This window comes from Triticum dicoccoides, chromosome 6A (assembly GCF_002162155.2).
Source record: "Triticum dicoccoides isolate Atlit2015 ecotype Zavitan chromosome 6A, WEW_v2.0, whole genome shotgun sequence".
Taxonomy (NCBI): Eukaryota; Viridiplantae; Streptophyta; class Magnoliopsida; order Poales; family Poaceae; genus Triticum; species Triticum dicoccoides.
In genome coordinates, this window is record NC_041390.1 from 220,335,037 (window position 1) to 220,340,533 (window position 5,497).

The 5,497-nt window shown below is 45.4% G+C and overlaps 1 pseudogene; it reads left to right on the plus strand.

The window, feature by feature from the left end:
• The first annotated feature begins 2,839 nt into the window (after positions 1–2,839).
• Positions 2,840–5,497, plus strand: part of LOC119315809 — a 4,517-nt pseudogene continuing 1,859 nt past the window's right edge.

Sequence of the window (5,497 nt, forward strand, 5' to 3'; positions counted from 1 at the left end):
TCCCATCACAGGGCGAATGATCCTGACTAGCTGGCCCACGCACAAGCCAGCTCATGGGGCGCATGCCCCGCATGTCGCCACCAAACCAGCCCCGTGTGAGGCGAGGAGGATGACAGGCGGTTCCGCCCTCCTCATCGCTCGCGGGGCAGCATGCACGACTAAAACCACCGCATGACAATGGCCCTGACTACGCCCGTGATCCATCCATTATGAACCCCTGAGGCAAGCCACCTGGATGCGCGTCGTCTGGGCAGATTGACACCTGAGGCAAGCTGCTCGGATGCGTGTCGTCTGGGCAGATTGGACGGCACTAGAGCCCCGAGATGGCGTAAATGGACGACGTGGAGGGCACACTCGCCTAATACCCAAATGGGAGAACGTATCATGCACCGATCCAATTTATGCACCAGATACACCGGTTCTCATGCAGCCATTGGATGTGAAACCGAGGGAGAGGATCAAGTATGGAAGATGGGTTGATGGCCTGTTTGCAAAGTAGTCCTTCTGGTTAATTAAAATTGACCCGCACTTCACATCTCCCTATCCATTAATAATTACATGTATTTAATTTTGATCTAGACATGAGGTCATATATTTTGATCTGAATGACTAATTTTTTTGTCCGTTCTGACTGCCATCTTCATCTTGACAAGCTCTTTAAAACAAGATCGGTGTTGAATATTTTTTTTTTTACTTTTGAAAACTTGATGGATCAGTTTTGTAAACGGAGAACTTACATAAGAACTTAACACAGACATGTTTTAGTAAATTTAATGAAACATTACCCCAGATTTTGTAATTGTTTCCTAAATATTTCGATCAAGAGTCAAAAATATATGTTTTAAATGTTTGAAAGTATATTCTACACTGGTCTTGTTTCGAACATCTCATCAAAACAAAAGGGATGGTCAAACCAGATCCGATTTTGGGCATGAGGTTTAAAATTTAAATCCTTTTTTGTATTTGGAGCTAGAAATAAAAGCATACACTTACCGATGAGATTGGGCAAATTATGGAGTGCGGGTTAATTTTCATAAAGAATGAGGTCTCTCTGAAAAAATGCCAACAATCCATCTTCTAGCCTGACTATCTCTCTTAGATTTCCATCCACTGGTCTCAAAAGCTTTGGTGCATTGGATGCACAAATCGCTTTCTTTCACTGGATATGTTCTCGCCCAAAAGGAATAGGCGGACAGAATGAAAGTCCTATTTTGATCCCGAGCTTAAATTCCTTAATGAACAGTAAAATAAAAACAATAAAAAAATAAAAATAAAATCTGAATCTTTTGTGGTAAAATTTGATAAATGTTTTATATGCTTGCAAAATTCAACTTGAAATGACATTCATGAAAGGCATGACAAAAAATGAGCACTTCAAAATGTTTTCAAAACTAGCATTTTTGGAACATCAAATTTGTTTCTATTGCAACGACTTCCAGAAATGTCATTTCGCGCTGAAATTTTACAAGCATACAAAACATTTGTTAAAGTTTACCAAAAAATCAAAATGTTTTGAATGTTTTTGCTTTTTACTATTTTTTCGATTTTACTGTTCATTCGAGAGCATTTGGGCTAGGAAGCAGATACTCCACATCCCAGATAGAGAAGCTATTGTCATCGACCAAGACCAACACTTGCCACAAGGGACAAGATGGTGAAAGCATCACAAGCCTTTTATCGCACATGCTCACCGTATAAAACTTCCTCTCATTTTTCTCCCCTAACCTTAGGTGGCTAGAGCAAACTCTCCCTTCTAGACTTCACGTATGAGCCCGTGGATTTGCCTTCCCTCTATCTGCCGCTCCTACGGACAGTGGCGGGGAGGGGAATTCCGGTGCCTTCGCCCCGGTTAGTGGTTTGGATTAGAGTTTTCTAGTCCTCGCAGGTGTATCTATCGGGCGGATGGTGGCGCTTCCTCTTCGAGCTCACCGTCCAGGCTCCGATCCTCTTCGAGTTCGCCTGTCTGGACGTAGTCGACGTAGCTCCAGCATAAACTCCTATCCTCTCATTGGGGCAGTGAGGTTAGGGTTTCTTGTCACGTGGCGAGATTTATTGCCATGTGCTTCAGATCCATGTAAGGATTCAACGGCGACTACTGCTGCTCCATGACGCTGATCCTTAGCGGCACGTGCACGAAGACTTCCCGGTTGTCATCGAGAAAGTCAAGCCGGCTCTGATAGGGGAGCGGTGACAATGGCGCGTTGGTGGCTTGTTCTAGCGGCAGTAGTGGTCGTTCATTGGTATGGGAATCTCAATTCTGTGCATTTACAGTCATGCAGATTAGAATTTCATGTTCAAAGGCGATGCCAGTGAATTGCATGCAGATCGAAGATGTTTGAAGGAGTTGCAGGCGACAAGAGGCCAGCTTCAGAAGCGTCTTATCTTTCAAAAGTTTCACAAGCTTGATCCCTTCAGTGCAGGAGAGTCAGGCCATTGAAGCTTGAAATCCTTCCAGTGCATGAAACCTAGATTCCATCAGGCATTGATTCTACAATAAACTAGGCCGTCAGTGTAGTCGTCTCTTACGGGCAGTAGAATATTTGCTTCTTGACCGAGCTTCCTCTTCTTTCTAAGATAAAAAAACATTATCCCTTGTAGTCAAACAAGTGGTAGGTGATAAAGCTTTATTATTGATGGATGTTAAGGGATAAAGGGAAGCCGGTTGGCTGATGGGTACGTTGATAATTGACTTTATTTTGAGATGGATTGCTACGTAACTGTGCGTGTTTGGGCTAGTTGAAGGGTAGCCCCCTCTCTCTGTTCTACTCGTCTTCTTCTTTGACATCCGCATGCACAGTTGCACACCATCCTCAGAAGCCCACACGTCTCCTCCACACCAATGGGACGCGCAAACTCCTTCGTGCTCGCCTTGCTTGCCCTTCTCGCATGGCTCGCCGCCGGTTCCGTAGCCGACGACGGCCTCGCGCTCATGTCGTTCATGTCAGGCATGACAGCCAACTCATCGTTAGCTCTTGCACGATCATCGTGGGGCAGCCGCTCTGTTCCGACGTGCGAGTGGCGTGGCGTGACGTGTGGTGGCACTGGACCTCCCCGGGCTCGGCCTCGGCGGCACTGTTCCGCCCGAACTGGGTAACCTCACCTACCTGGGGCGGCTCCATCTCCCTGCCAACCACCTCCATGCCGTCCTCCCGCTGGAGCTCGGCAGCCTCCCTGACCTCAGGCACCTCAATCTCAGCTACAACTCCTTCCAGGGGAGGATCCCGGCGTCGCTTTCAAACTGCAGCCGTCTTGAGAACCTTTTGCTGACAGCAACAGGTTTCACGGCCAAATACCACAGGAGCTCTGCCTGCTGAGTGGTCTCAAGGTACTCAGTCTTGGCCAGAACACTCTGACAGGAAGCATCCGGCCGGGGATCGGGAGCCTTGCAAACCTAAGAAGGCTCAATCTGCAGTTCAACAACCTATCTGGGGGGATCCCACGGGAGATAGGTGGTCTTGTTAACCTTGTAGGACTAGGCCTGGGTTATAACCTGCTGGGAGGCTCCATTCCTGCTTCACTTGGAAACCTTTCGGCGCTCCAGTATATGAGCATCCCTACAGCCAAACTAACAGGGAGCCTACCACCTCTCCAGAACCTTTCATCTCTTCTAGTCCTTGAACTAGGAGCGAACAGCATCAAAGGAATTAAGGAAGCATCCCGGAATCATTAGGCAGCCTTCAGGTGCTCACGAAACCTTGATCTTTCGCAAAACAATCTTTCTGGTCACATACCACACTCCCTTGGAAATCTTGGTGCCCTAATGACCCTTCGTCTAGACTATAATAAACTGGAAGGTTATTTTCCTCCTTCGCTGCTCAACCTTTCCGCTCTTGAAGATATAGGTCTACAAAGCAATCGTCTTAGTGGGTCTTTTCCTCTTGACATAGGCAATAAGCTTCCAAACATACAAACTTTTGTTGCGGATATCAACCAATTTCATGGAAAAATTCCACCATCCATGTGCAATGCCTCTAGGCTTCAAATTCTGCAAGCAGTGTATAACTCTTTGTCAGGTGAAATTCCCAATTGTCTTGGAGCTCGACAAAACAGGTTGTCGGTTGTGGCCCTTTCAAAAAATAAGCTCGAAGCAACAAATGATGCTGATTGGGGCTTTTTGACCAGCTTGACAAACTGCAGCAATTTGAAGTCCTTAGATTTGGGTTACAACAGTCTTCAAGGTGAGTTGCCTAGTGCAGTCGGAAACCTTTCCTCAGGTTTGAGTTTCCTTATCGTAGCAAACAACAATATAGTTGGAAAAATACCTGAAGGAATAGGAAACTTGGTCAACTTGAAGTTACTTTACATGGACTACAACCATTTGGAGGGAACTATCCCAGCTTCTCTTGGTAAACTCTAGGTGTTGAACCGATTGTCTCTACCATATAACAACCTGTCAGGATCAATCCCACTAACTCTAGGCAATCTTACAGCACTGAGTGTATTATTGCTCCAAGGAAATGCACTCGATGGAAGCATTCCCTCCGGTCTTAGCAGTTGCCCCATAGAACAACTGGGTCTTTCATATAACAGTCTTGCTGGCCCAATATCTAGACAACTCTTTCTCATCTCTACCTTATCCAGTTTCATGCTTTTGGGGCATAATTTGTTATCTGGTACTCTGCCATCTGAAATAGGCAACCTAAAAAACCTTGGAGTGCTTGATTTCGCTTCAAATATCATTTCTGGAGAGATACCTGCCTCCATTGGTGAGTGTCAAGAGCTTGCAGCATATCAATATATCTGGAAACTCACTTCAAGGGAAAATTCCATCGTCGATGGAGCAACTAAAAGGTCTGTTGGTGCTTGACCTTTCCAGCAATAATTTGTCCGGTGGCATCCCTCAGTTTCTTGGAAATTTGAAAGGCATTTCTGCTCTGAATCTATCATTCAACAGTTTTGAAGGTGAAGTCCCAAAACATGGGGCATTCCTCAATGCGACAGCAATCTCGATCACCGGAAATGATGGCCTGTGTGGTGGTATCCCTCAATTGAAATTGCCACCCTGTTCCAACCACACCATCAAGAAAGCATCCAGGAAACTTGTCGTGATAATCTCCATATGCAGTGCAACTTTATTTATCACATTAGTATTTGCACTGTTCATATTCTATTATAGGAGCAGGAAGATGAAATCAAGCATACAAATAGCACTCACCAGTGAGCAATGTATGAGGTTTTCTTATGCTGAATTATTCAACGCAACAAATGGTTTTGCTTCCGAAAACCTCATTGGAGCAGGAAGTTTTTGCTCGGTCTACAAGGGAAGTATGCGAAGCAATGACCAACAAGTAGTTGTTGCTGTGAAGGTGCTCAACCTCAAGCGACGTGGTGCTTCTCAAAGTTTCATTGCAGAATGTGAGACACTGAGATGCGCTCGACATCGGAACCTTGTGAAGATACTGACAGTATGCTCTAGTATTGATTTTGAGGGTCATGATTTCAAGGCCCTTGTATATGAATTCCTACCAAACGGTAACTTAGATGAATGGCTACACCA